At 46.0% G+C, this 14,002-nt stretch overlaps 1 long non-coding RNA gene and 1 other non-coding gene across 2 annotated transcripts; one reads left to right on the top strand and one right to left on the bottom strand.

Moving 5' to 3' along the window:
- Positions 1–1,083: 1,083 nt before the first annotated feature.
- LOC141573523 (uncharacterized) lies at positions 1,084–10,889 on the top strand. The gene is made up of 3 exons (XR_012499307.1): positions 1,084–1,397; positions 6,457–6,544; positions 7,723–10,889. It is a non-coding gene; the product is annotated as an uncharacterized LOC141573523 (long non-coding RNA).
- On the bottom strand, positions 9,063–9,134 carry TRNAP-AGG (transfer RNA proline (anticodon AGG)). The gene has a single exon. It is a non-coding gene; the product is annotated as a tRNA-Pro (tRNA).
- Positions 10,890–14,002: the final 3,113 nt, after the last annotated feature.

The raw sequence follows: 14,002 nt of genomic DNA, 5'->3' as shown, positions 1-14,002 counted from the left end.
CCCTCCCCCCTTTTCCCTTTGGTAACCATAAGTTTGTTTTCTATGTCTGTTTTCTCTTTCTGTTTTGTAAATAAGTTCATTTGCATCATTTTTTTAGATTCCACATATAAGCGATATCATATGATAATTGTCTTTCTCTGTCTGACTTACTTCACCTAGTATGATAATCTCCAGGAAAGGACTCCCAATTTTTTAAGCCAGTTGTATGGAATTTCCTCAAAAAATTAAAAAGAGGATTACCATATGATCCAGCAATCCACTTCCAAAAGAATTGAAAGCAGAGTCTCAAAGAGATTTGTGTACACCCTTGTTCATAGCAGCACTACTCACAATCACCAAAAGGTGGACGCAACCCAAGGGTCCACCAACAGATGAATGAGGAAACAAAGTGTGGTATATACATACAATGGAGTATGATTCAGCCTTTAAAAAGGAAGGAAATTCTACATTTCCTATGCTACAACTTGAATGAACCTTAAGGGCATTATGCTAAATGAAATAAGCCAGTCACAAAAAGACAAATACTGTATGATTCCTCTTATATGAGGTACCCAGAGTAGTCAAATTCATAGAGACAGAAAATGGAACGGTAGTTGCCAGGGGCTGGGAGGAGCGAGGCAGGGGAGTGGTTGTTCAATGGATATAGAGTCAGTTTTTCAAGATCAAAAGAGTTCTGAAGATTGGTTACACACCAATGTGAATATACTTAACACTAGTGAACTGTACACTGAAAAATGATTAAGATTGTAAATTGTATGTTGTGTATATTTTACCACAGTAAAAAAAATTTTTTTAAGTTTAAGCCACATATCCAAGTTCTGATTCTAAAGTCCCATTTTTTTCCACTACGAAAACAACTATAAGATAAGGGGGAAAGGAATGCATCCTTAGAGGAATCCAGACGAGGAATCATTTATTAACGTGTCATCCTTTGCATCCAAAGATGACAACATCACTATTTTCCTTTGGGCAACTGGGGCCAGAAGGAGGTACTAGCCAATAGCCTCACTCCAAGTCAAGATTTAACATTTGCAGAGTCTGATGCAGTTAAAGATTCAGGCTTCTCTTCTCAAAGTCTTTGTTCAGAAAGATCTTTACCCACTTCCCCAATCTCATCCACCCTCTTCTAGCCACACATGCTGCTTTGCAACTGCTCACAGCCAAGAACCGAGATCACTCTTAGTGGAACCGAGTTTTATAAAGGCAGAGATGTGGAGAGGGCAGCCCCTGGCAAACCTGTGAAGCAGGCAAAGTTTATTTTCAGGCCTCGGGCTTTCCTTTTCTGCAGCTGGCACAGGGCTAAGAGTCAGGAGACTTGAGTTGTAGCTTCTGCTACTAACTTGCTGCGTGACCCTGGAGAGACAGCTTCTCTGAGCCTTGATTTCTGCATTTGCAAGGTAAGGGGTTTTGCTCTACATGGTGCCTGCAGCTCCCCCTCAATATTGGCCCTGGAGGAACTTTGAACCCTTGACCTCTTCACTCCACTACCTCCCCAGGGTCCTCCTGCTCTCTAACACCTTCTCTTTTGGCAAAACTACTCTGGACCAGTTCTGATACGTTCATTCACACACAGGTGCATTTTCTCCCGAGGGTATTTGCATTTCCACTGGGATCCAGATGAGAATGAATGAGGCTCTAACTTGGATTTCTTTTGATTGCAGAAGCAAAGGGCTGTTTGAAGGGTCGGGTGGAGGTGGGGGGAAGGACTCACTCCAGCTGCCGATGGAAAGCAGGGCCCAGCCCAGGGCTGAGGCCTTGCTTGGGTGCAGATCTCGGCACACCTCTCCACATGTGGCCCAGGTGTGAACCCACCATACATCTTCCTCTCTTGCCAGGGACTCTGTAGGGATGCTGGCAGCTCCTCTGTCTCTGAGGAAGTCAGTTCCAGCTCAGATGCCGATGAGGTCATCGGGTTCCCTTGTCTGAGCTGGAATTTGGCAGGAGGGCTCGTGGGGCAGCTGTTTGTGGTTTCTCTTTTCCTCTGAAGGAAGGTCTGAGCAGATGATCTCCTAGGTGCTGCCTGTTTCCATGTGAAGGAGAAGCAGGATGTGGCTCCAGATCAGTGGAATGGGAGTGGGGTGGCAGAGGGTGTCTGGGGGTGTCTGGGGCGACACATAAGTGACATATTTTGTGAGGTGAAAGATCCCAACTTCTTTCAATAACTTCCTCAACTCCACTTTTGTTCTTGGGAAACCCCATTTCTTACTAATATTTATTCATGAGGAGTTTTGTTTTTGGAGATTTTGAGGAGCAGCTGCTTTGGGGTCTGAGGGAATTCACCCCACTGTGAAGGCAACTTTTCATCTACTCAGGGCAGCCAGGCTTCTCATCAAGAAAACATCAGCTCCTCGAGGCGGAGGGGCCTGCAACTCCAGCAGGATTAGTGTGCTGCTGTGGGGGGCTCCCGGCATCCTCTGCTGCTGGCCAGACAGCCCTGAGGCCTGGGGGCAGGACACAGGGGTGTCCACGTGACGGGACAGGCATCCCTGCCTGGGGACCTTGCGGAGCCTCTTTGGCCAGCAAATCGCTACACTGGAGGCGCCAAGGACTAGGAGTTCCAGACGGTCCTCGTCTTTCAGAGGCTTGTGTCTAATGGGAGAATCCAGAGACTTCTACCCTTCCCACCCCTAGAAAACAAATCCAATAGGACATGCAAATCAGTGCCCAGTGGGGAGTGCGGAGGGAAGGCAGAATTAGAAAAAGATATGCACAGGGTGGTTTTTATTTGGGAAGTCAGGAATTCTAGAAAGTCAAAGTTGGCAGGGACTTACTAGTCCAACCCTCGTATTTTCCAGACAGAGAAATTATGGGAAGTGACTCGTGTAAAGAATGCATCAAAGATGAGATTCAAAGATAGGTCTGGCCCTAGCCCAGGGCTCTTTCCTTTATATTTGATCTCTAAATGTCTGGTTGGCCCAGCATTCTAGGACAGCATGACTCAGCACGGCTCACTCACTCTGCGACTTCCCAACTAGCTCCTCCTCACGCTTACAAGTTTTGGTCTGGGTTTCCGCTCATCCTTCACTGTTCACTGCTTTCTTTTTTAATGCCCATCTGAGCAAACTCTGCTCTGTAATGCTCATGGGATTGTAGACGTAAGGCTCCAGTTTCCACATGAAAGAGAGTCCTGGGAATGTTTTGGCCCCAAAAGGGGGCATTGACCTTCCGTAAGGAAAGATGTAGGGAAATCAAGACTGTCCTTAGTTCTTCCTGAGGCAGACTAGTTCCTCTCCTTGCCCGCTGCCAGCTCTCCGTCCTGACCCCGAGCCCCATCCCCCAGGGCTTTCACCTGGTCCTGCCTCCCTGGCTGCCTTCTCTCCACCCCCCGTCACCGCCATTCAGGTCTGGAGCTTTGAAACGTGCTTTTCACTGAGCACTTGGACATTTAGATTATTATTCCTCATTCCACACTCCTTACTGGTTTTGCTTCCCCTTCTCAAACCCTGAACACACTCCTCATGTCATTCCACATTCTACAAAAAAAAAATTGAGAATTCTTGGATATTTGCACTAAATGGGAGGAAATGGGAGATATTAGTGACTGAGGTCACAGATGGGGTAAAAGGGTAGAAACTAGACGATGAATCAAGCCATCTGGCTAGGCTCTCCTGCTGCCCTACTGTGTGCAGAGTCTTGGGCAAAACCTTTAACATCTCTGTGCTTTAGTGTCTTATTTATTGGGTAAGAATAATACTGCTTGACTCATCAGGTACCAAGTGTTGATTTATATCTTATTTCATATTCTATTTGGATACTACAGTCACAAAGATCCTCACGCCTAAGGTCAGGAAACCAATGTATCTGCGAGGGCTCCGCTTCTGTCAAATTGCTGCAGGTGGGAAGCCAACCTGGAGGCAGGCGTTCCTAGGAACAGTGTAGCAAGGCGACTCTAAGACCCCTGCAGTGGGAAGCTCTTGCAGCTGGAAGTCAGGACACCAGTCCACTCCCCCCTTTACTGTTCTACTGTGTATGGAGTCACAGGCAAGTTCATCTCCCCACCTGAGTTTTCCCATCTGTAAAATAAGAAGAATTAAAACTTGTCTGAAAGCTTCCACGCATCCCCAATTCAACTGGGGATGAAGTTCGTTTCAAGAAGCTCTTGAAGTGTTAGGGAAGGAAGAGGCTGTGTTAACCCAAAATAGTTTTATTAGTCTCGGTTTCCAGAAGAAAGGAGTGTACAGAGCTTCCTCTAGCTCAGCACCTGGGTGGTGGCTGGAGCCTGCCAGGGCCTCCATCTGCCCACGTCAGAGGATGCACGAGGAATGGTGGTGCCAGAGGCAGATGCAACAGAGAGGGAGCTATGCTTCACCAGCTTGTCAACATGTCATTAGGGTGTTCCTGTGGGAACCAAGAGCAGAGGCAGGAGGCAGGAGATGTGGGAGGGAGGGAGGCGGGAGGAGGGAGGAAGAGAGAGAAATGGAAGAGATGAAGGGGTTCATGCCAGTACCGCATTCATCCCTGTCAGGAGGAGAGCTCTATCAAACCAAGGCCAGGCCTATAAATCAGGCCATAATTAGTTGCAAAGAGAAAGCTTTAACATCCTCATCAAATTGATTAATACATCTTGCAGCTCAGGACAGGCTGGCCCTGCCTCGGAAAAACTGCAAGCTCGCCCAGCTGGGTGGGGATGGAGTAGGGAGAAGGGACCGTTCCGGCCATAGCTGCGTGGAGCCCGCTGAGTTCTGCCCCTCTGTTTACTCACTTGAAGGAACCTCTGACAAGTGGCAGGCGAGGCCAGCTCTTAGTCCAGGAGGTCATCGTGGGCCTGGAGCCCAGAGAATCAAATGAATGTGCTAGTTTTACTGGGAATCAGCCCTGAAACCACTGACAAATTATTTTTTTCCTTGTGGGTCTCAGTTTCACCATCTGCAAAAAGGACACGTTGGACCAGAGGAACTTTGTTTCCTTCCACTTCTGACACCATAAATGTCTATGAGCCTAATGGACAAGGACATTTAAAGGTCATGGCCAGTGAAGACCTGACTACAGAGTCCGTTTCTAGAATACCCAATGGGAGGTCAGAAGTTTGGGACATGCTTAAATAAGTTGGCCTCACTCAAGCTTGAGATTACCAACCTTGCCTGTGTGTCCTTTCCTGAGGCCTAAGCAGCAGATGCTTTTATCCTTCAAGGCAACACAGAAAGAAAAGATACAGATTAACTTGGATTTACGTCCTGGCTCAACCAGTTATTAGCCATGTGTTTGGGGAAAGTTACCAAGCCTCTTCAGCTTCCTCCTCTGTAAGAGAGGAATAATAATGTCTCTCTTCCTGGGCCATAATGAGGTGTAGATAAAATATATGGTTGACAGGTAATCACTAGCAGTATTATTCTTCAGATGACTCTTGATATCTTAATCATGGCATCGAAATCACATGGAGACAAAAGTAAAGTCCTGATTCCCCACAGGATGGCCAACTAGTCACCCTCCTGGGATGTTGTATGAATAGGCAGCATTTTGTTGTGTAAAAAGCACTGGACTCGAACTTGGAAGGTTTGGGTTCTGAGCTCACCTTTGCATCTTATGAGCTGAGTGACTTAGTGCAAGACCCTTCACCTTTGTGAATTTGGCCTTCCTGAATCTGGAATGTTTTCACATCCAATCAGATAATGTGTATACATGACCTCATAAAATATAAATCACTATTCAAATAGAAAGCATTTGATAACCAATGTTCTGGATATCAGTCACCCTTGCCTGCTGCTCACTGCCCCGAAGTCTCATATCTGGAAAAACAAATCAAATAGGTTTTTCTTCAAGCCCCTGGGACATGCTTCATTGCTCAGAGGGACCCTGTGTCCTTATGTCTTCTATGAATCACACTTTTCTGGTTTCCTGTTTTAACAGAAACTCTGACCTAATTGTTTATGATAAATGAAGATTCTCTATTTCTTAGTATTTGGAACACATATTGGTTGATTTAGTGAGATTATAAAAAATTCACTCTTTCCTACTTCTAGAATAATTAAACTGTTGGGCATATGGCTGTATATCTATATGTATGTATTTCCCAGTCTTCTTGGCAGTTAGGATGACCATATGACTAAGTTCTTGGTAAGAGAATGTAAACAGAAGTGATGTGGGCCACTTGTGGGCTGGGACCTTGACAAATGGGTATGCCTCTTCTATACTTTTTATTCTTCCTGGAACCTAGAACATGAGTACCCTCGAGCCAGTTTGGACCAGGAAGACAAAAGGCCACCCTAGGGGATGCTGGAAAAGCAAGAATGAAGGACCCTGGGTCCCTGAATGACAGCATGGAGAACTTCCTGCCAACTTAGAACTCAGACTGTTCTGTGAGAGAAAAATAAACCTCTATCTTGTTGAGCCATTATATTTTGGGACGTCTTTATTGAAAAAGAGTTTAATGTTTTATCCTCACTATTTATTTGCATTGCTTGTCCCTCAGGAGTCCAGAAGTTTTCTTACCAACCCCACTATGTCTATGTCCCACAGCACCAAATGTGGAAGACACGTTAGGAGATTCCGCTGCTCCTGGTGTATTTGAAGGCGGGGTCTGCTTCTGGATCAGAGTCATCTTCTGGTAATAACTTTATTAAGAAGCTGTCGATCCATATACACTCAAAACTATCCCACCCCCCACCTAAAATAATCAGGTAGGGGGAAGGTGCAGCAGAAAATAAGACAGCTGTAGATGGAGGGTGCCTGGAGGGACCCACAGGCATCTGAATTCTGACTCTGGGCTAGGTGAAGGGGCAGGGAGAGCTCAGGGACCCCAGACCCAGAGAAACGGACCAGAGGTGCCCACGTGACTTGTCACATGAGCCTCTGATAGAGGAAGTGGGATTTTCAGTCTGCACAGCTTTCTTAGGCTTCTAACGCCCAAGAAAACTTGACCCTCACCTACTGACCCATTGGCTTTCTCATCGGTCTGTCATCATCAGTCAGGATTTTTACATAGCCTCTGACATTTAGAAAGCCTCCCTCCTGACACTCATGCCTCCCCTTGTGGAATGTGGCCCTGAGCAGACTCAGAATTATCCTTTAAATGTTTAACTGGGCTCCTGATTTAGAATGTGAGGACCGAATACCCTCTTTCAAAAGCCAAGAGCTGAGGAAGTCTTCCTTGTGGGATCACAAGGAAGAGGAGAAAACAGAGGGAGGACATGGCGCCAAATAGCCACAGGTGGGAACCAGAGTGGGGAGGAGGGCTCGCCTCACTTTGTCACACCACTGGCCCGAATCACAGGGCAGGGCCGGAAGGGAAGCGCCAGTTGCAAATGCTCCCACCTCATCTCACAGCTCACCAAATATTATGGCCTAGCACATAAAAACCAGAGTGCTAAGCTGCCAGGAGTATTAAACTCAAGGAGCTGTGACCAGAAGCAGGCAGGCTCTGGGGACAGGAGTGGGGAGGCGGCAGGCCAGCAGCTCCCACTAAGCCCTGTGTCTCTCAGGCAGCAACTGAAACCAAGCAGGAAACAGCCTTTGCCCCGAAACCCACCTCTGCCTCCTGCTTCTCCAAGGTGAGAGCATTTAGGGAGTCCCGTGCCCCCTCAGCAGGAGTAGGCTGCCTATAAGCAGAAAATAAAGGCTTTTAAGCCACATAAATCAATGAAAATTAGCAGGAGTCAAGGTGAAAAATCCATCCTCCACCACTTGGATGTTTGAGCCAAGATTCTCGGTGATTTACAGCCATATAATTAGAGTGATCTGATCTCTCTCTCTCTTTTTTTTTTCCATCCTCCCTTCCCTTTCTAGACAAAGCCCTCTCCTGTAAGGCAGGTTTCCAGTGGCCACTAGCTCTTCTGGCTGGAAGCAAGCATGTGTACCTCTCAGCTCAGCACCTTGTTGGATCTCAGTGCTACCTTGGTTCGCCTCCTCTCTGCCTGCCCCTTAATGAACAGTCTGCCCTGGGGTAGATATGGGTTGTGGGTGGGGAGCCCACATTCTGAAGAATGTTGCAGAACTGAAGAGGTGTGATTGCTGACCCCGAGTGAAATGTGGCATCATCCCAGAGGTGAAGGAGGGGTCTGGAGTAATCAGAACCCCTAACCTCTGACCTCTGAACTGGGGAGAAGATTGATGATGGCATGAAAGTTTCCCAGTCCTGTGCCTCCTGCCAGATTAGGAACACAATCCAGCAGCTGATGGAAGTGTGAGCTGGGACCCAGAGAGGTTCAGTGCCTGGATTTGCCTCAGAAAACCAGGATCTAGAGGGACAAGGTGGTACAGGAAGTGAAGGTGGAATTCAGAATCGGAGAGACATAGGTTCAAATCCTATCTCTGTCACTTACCACCTAGATGACACTCGAACAAGTGTCTTAAGCTCTTGGAGCCTCAGTTTCCACATCTTTAAAATTAAAATAATATCTCACCGAGTTGTAGGGAAGACTGCATGAAGTAATGATGTAAATTTCCTAAACATAGTGCCTGGAAGGCAGCATTCGCTCACAGCAAGGTACCTTCCCGCCTCTCAACTCTTCTTGCTCAAGGCTGTTTAGCAAGTTGGAAAAGGAATCAGAGCCTCAGCCTGGGTTGCCTAACTTCTCATTCAGTTCCTGGTAGGATGAGAGTCTACCCACAAAAGGCTCTCAGTCTAGATGGATTAACTGAATGACAGAGCAGAATTAGAAGTTCCCTCTAGAAGGCAGACTAGAACATGCCCGCTCTGAGGAAGAAGGAATCACCTGCAGCATGGGGCTGTGCAGTGTCCAATGCCAGGTTCACGTCCTGACTCAGTCTCTTACAAGTCGGGACCCTGGGCAACTCCCTGGGCTTCCGTTTCCCCCAACGTAAAGTGGTTAGAATTGTAATTCTTGCCACAGAGTGGTTCTGTAGTTCAAAGAAAAAGTGAATGGGAAAACCCTTTGCAAATGACTGTATATGTATAATGGAATATAGTCTATAACGGAATATACGGTTATACTGCAAACAGTTTTATTTATAGAATTTCTCTTAGGAAAGAAATTCTGCTTAGAAAATGCCTCAATATGTGCTTATCATATGGCAAATGTTGCCAGACTTTATAATTAAAAAAAGGTTTTTTTAACTTTATTTTTTGGTGGGACGGTAATTAGGTTTTTACTTATTTATTTTAATGGAGGTACTGGGGATTAAACCCAGGACCTCATGCATCCTAAGCACGTGCTCCACCACTGAGCTATACCCTCTCTCTAATGACATGCTCTTTGGAGCTCCTGCTTTCTTTTAAATAATTATTTTTATTGAAGTATAGTTGGTTTGCAATGTTGTGTTAATTTCTGGTGTACAGCATGGTGATTTAGTTATACATATATATTTTCTTTTTCATATTCTTTTCTTTTAGTCTTCATTTATTTATTTTTGGTTTTTTGGGAGGGAGGTAATTAGGTTTATTTACTTATTTATTTATTTTAATGGCGGTACTGGGGATCGAACCCAGGACCTCATGCATGCTAAGCATACACTGTACCACTGAGCTATACCCTCCTCCCTTACCAAAATTTTAGAGAAGGGAGAGTATTGCTTTGATGAGAGAGAGGAAGAAGGAGAGAAAAGAGGAGGGGGAGTGAGGCTCCAACAGGATAGAGACCAGGCATGGTGAAGAGGCCAGAGAAATTATATACTGATGGGATTGACCAGTGGTGTTTTAAGAATGATGACACCCACGTGCCCACATCAGGTGTTTGTGCTGCGTACTGTACGCTCTTCCTCTTGTGCCCCTGCGAAGTCAGGGGTGTCTATCTATTAAACTCACCATTCTTGGAGCCCCGGCCACATACATCTAGTGATGTACACACATTCTTTCATTTATTCCTCCTGTAACTTTCCACAGATAAAGAAATGGAGGCTCAGGAAACTTGGATAACTCACTCAGGATCACACAAGTGGCAGCTGGTAGGAAGGGATTTTAATCCGTGTCCAGCTCTGGGTACTGTACCGTGTTGCTCCTGGGGCCTCAGTTTTCTGAGGTTAAAAAGTCGCTTAACCTCCCTGGACCCCAGTTGTTCTATCTCTAAGAAGAAATGTCTCTATTGCTTCTCCCTTGCTCACTCAAATATTTGATAGATGAAAGAGGTAATAGATGTAAAGTACTTTGAGAGCTTTTAAACAAACATCCCCATTGTGAAAGTAAGCTATTATTAATACCACATCTCACATACTAAAAGGCCTGCTTAATCCACCCTGCCCTGAGGTGCCAAAGAGGACATTTCCCCCTCTGTTTAGTTTATCTTTTCTTGTCAAGTGCCAAGTCTGTTCCACTTTGCTTTCTCTCCACAGAAACCGAGCATATAGCTCTCCCCTAAAAGTGTCCAAATCCAAATACTGTGCCCATCTCAAAGGATTCCCTTCCTCCCGTTTGTCTCTCCAGCCCCCTCCAAAGGTAGGGACTAACCCCACGATGTGCTAGAAAATGTTTAACAAACAGCTTTCCAGAAAAATTCCTGTCCTGATCTATAGCATTTGCCAATTTCCTTGGTGTAAATATTTCCACCATGCCTGATTTCAAACTATCATTGTGACATCACTGAGTGCAGAATTGGGAAGAGAGGTAGGCACCATTATGTAGTATTTCTACCGTATAGCTACAACAGACATAAGTAACTCCAAAAGGTTAGGATATGGTAAAATTCAGCAAAATAACTGAGAAGGGAGGAGTTTTTAGTATTTTCTATTTTTGTTTTAAAATATAATTTATTTAATGGTAACTTTATTTAATTTCAGTTTTTTTTTTAAAAAAACAACTGTTGCCAAAATTCTTGAAAATTTAAAAACCAGTGCTCACAAAGCAGCTTCAGTCTGCCCCCGTGTGACTCGCATGTGTACACGGTAACAGACAGAGTGTAGCCTGGAAGCGAAGGCATGTTGGAGAGAGTGCCAAGTGCTCCTGTGACATATTTTTCTATTCCAGAAACAAGAATCACACAACGGATCCCTAGATTGAAAATGGCTATCTCTGTCTCAAAGATTCTTTTTTTTTTTCTTTCCTTTTTTTTTTTTTAAATTAAAGTACAGTCAGTTTACAATGTTGTGTCAATTTCTGGTGCACAGCACAATACTTCAGCCATACATGAATATACATATATTCATTTTCAAATTCTTTTCGAAGATTCTTAAATTGGAAGTGCTCGTTTGTCCCATTCCCTAACCATGAGCAAGAACTCTGGAGTCTGGTCTCCAGGATCCCGTGTTGATGAGGGTCCTGTTGGGAAACAGATCCACACTCGAACAGGGTTTGTTTAAGAAGAGTTTGATGAAGGTGTATTTCTAAAGATGTGGGCAGGAGTCATAGCAATTCACAGGATGGTGAGGTTAGCCAGAGTAGGGAACTGTAAGCACTCTAGACCTGAAGGGCTGGGGAAGGAACAGTTCCCAGAGTCTGGGGAGAGCTGCAGGAGAGGGTGCCCCCCAGGAGCTGTGGCCTTTAGTTGAGGGACTGGCAGTTGGCAGGGACTAGGAGAATAAGGACCCCCATCTCTAGCTCCCCCTACCTACAGCCTTCTCCAGTGATTTGCTGCATGATGTAAACATGCCCTCCTTCCTCTTTAAAAACTTCAGGTAAAGTCACTGTTCTTGAGCATTAACCATGGCCTGAACCCAACCAGAAGTCAGAGGACAAGGGAGCCTGTTGAAGTAACTCGTAAAGATCACTTCCCAGCATCAGCACCGAGAACAGGGGAGGAAAAGGATGGAGAGTGGCTTTGGAAGGGCAGAGAGATCATGCAGCACAGGTCCTTGGGGGCTCATTGGGAGAAGTCGTTCCTATCCCAGCACCCCAGGCTCATGCTTCTGAAACGTCAGTGGGTGTACTCACCATCTAGGGATTACAGGCAATTTCTGATTCGCTAGGTCTTGGCTGTGGCCTAAGATCCCAGGTAAGGCTGATGCTGAGGCCTGTGAACCAGCCTTTGGGTAACAGGATCTTAGGCCATACCCACCCCACCCCCAAGCCCCAGTGGGCTTGTCTACCTAAGGGAAAATCAGAGCTTTGAAAACCCCTTAATCATTCCCTTCCCACTTCATACCTCCCCTTCCTTTCCTTCTCTTCAGATACTCTCTGGTGCGATTCAGCTATCCATCAACAACTGGGAAATCTGTCCTCCCACTCTCCCAAGGCCAAGCTAGCAGGAGGTGGCTCTGCAGCCCCCTTGCACTTGAAAGCAGGCCTCTCCACTGGAGGAAACCCTGAGAGAATATTCCTAATTCCCCACAACCCCCCCACCCCGTTTACGTTTTCTTTCCTTTGTCCTCACCCCTACAGTCACAGCTGCTCGAGAAAGCCAGTGATTTCCCAAAAGGAAAAAACTTTCAGCCAAGCCCTGGGATGGGATAGGGGAAAGTGCCCCCACTCCCCGTTAGAACTTTCCCGTGGGTGGAACAGCAACCCAATGGCCATTCCACTTCCGGTGCTGCCAGGGTGTCATTACTGAGGCCCTGGCTGTAATTCAGGCCCCTGCTCCATCCCTGGCACCTAATGCAAGCCCTTTTGAAGGCACAGCTCTGGAAACAGTTCACAAACCCCCAAAACTGAATAAACAAAAGTGTTTGTGTGTAGGAAGTATGGCCACCGGGAGAAAAATCTTGGGCAGTAGTCCCATTCCTGGACATGCAGAAGCCAGAGATGTTCTCATTCCTGGATTAATGGGAACCCTCCCTCACTCAGCTAGTGATGAGTGCTAGGAAGCAGGTTAAGCCTTCCTTCTTTGTAGGTCAAGGACGCATGGCCTATGAGGTTTAGGAAGGATACCATGCTGTCAGCTGCGTTCCAAAACGGGAGGAAGCAGCTGGGGTTTTAGATCCTGGTATAAGGAAGTTTGGCCCTAGGGGTATCCCCATTAATTCCAGATACGATGCAGGTGTGTGTGCTAGCTTATACAAGTGACATAAGTTCACTGGGGTGGCCAAGGAAGGGAAAGCTGGATCAGGATGGCGTAACACAATTCCTTCTCCTCGGAACCTAGATAATCTGAAAGAGGGACAGTGAAACATCAAAGGTCATCAGACCTCCTACCTTTTGAGGCTTTCCTCATTACCTGTATTCACTCACCATGGCTACGTAGGATAACCTCCCTGCACAGGTCTAAGAAAGGCAGAGTGAAGTGAGGGTTTCCCAGAGATGGCCTGTTAGTAAGATCATCAAGATACCCAGACCCCACGGGTAAAAGACCCCTTAAAGGACGTGTGTCCGGAGGCCTGGGGTTAGTCCTCTTGCTCCTTTTCCCAAGAGAACGCGGAAGAGGCTGAGTCCCCAGATTCCCGGCTAGGGAACATACTGCCCCATCACACTCTCTGTCTCACTTATTTGGCACTTATCATAAAGACTCCTGACACCATAGAGCACTTTACAGTTTACAAGGAACTCTTCAGATACATTGCCTCATGTAATTTTTGCAAGAAACCTATGGGATAAGGCAAGGCAGGTTTATCACCATTTTATAAACAAGAAGCTGAGGTTCCAAGAGGTGAAATAACTTACCTAAGGGCACAAGACGCCTAGGTGGTGGAGCCAGCACTGGCATTCAGGTTTCCTAGTACAATAGCCTTCCTTTACACTGTCTTCCTTCTCACACTCTTCTTTGTCTAGCAGCTAATTTGTTGGTATTTTCGGATTTTTCCCTTACAGATATGAAGTACCCTGACAGAATTTTGTCTCTCTGCTTTACTAATATTTCCTCAACACCTACCAATGTCTGACACATAGTATGTGCTTAATAAAATTACATTGAATGAGTGAATAAAGGAAGTTGATTACGAGCCACCAGAAGGTGGGGCACTAACTTGGACATCTTGGTATCCCTCACAATAATTACACCATCGAAGAGTAAATATTATTGATAAAAAAAATGATCTAGTATCCAGAGGGTGTGACCGACTCCCAGAAAGTCATCTGCCCTGGGAGGTAATATATTTGGGGGAAGAGTGTCCTCGCCATGGCTTCTAGAATTCTATGCACAGACTCTATTCTTAGCATTTCTCATTACCTTCAACTATCCCTCGCTCATCCTCAGAGTGTTCACATTTGCCCCGTGAACAGATGCCCAGAGGTTCAGACCTGCGG

Source organism: Camelus bactrianus, chromosome 16 (genome assembly GCF_048773025.1).
Source record: "Camelus bactrianus isolate YW-2024 breed Bactrian camel chromosome 16, ASM4877302v1, whole genome shotgun sequence".
Classification (NCBI taxonomy): domain Eukaryota; kingdom Metazoa; phylum Chordata; class Mammalia; order Artiodactyla; family Camelidae; genus Camelus; species Camelus bactrianus.
Note: the sequence above shows the minus strand (reverse complement) of the source record. Positions and strands in the feature narration are given on the sequence as shown.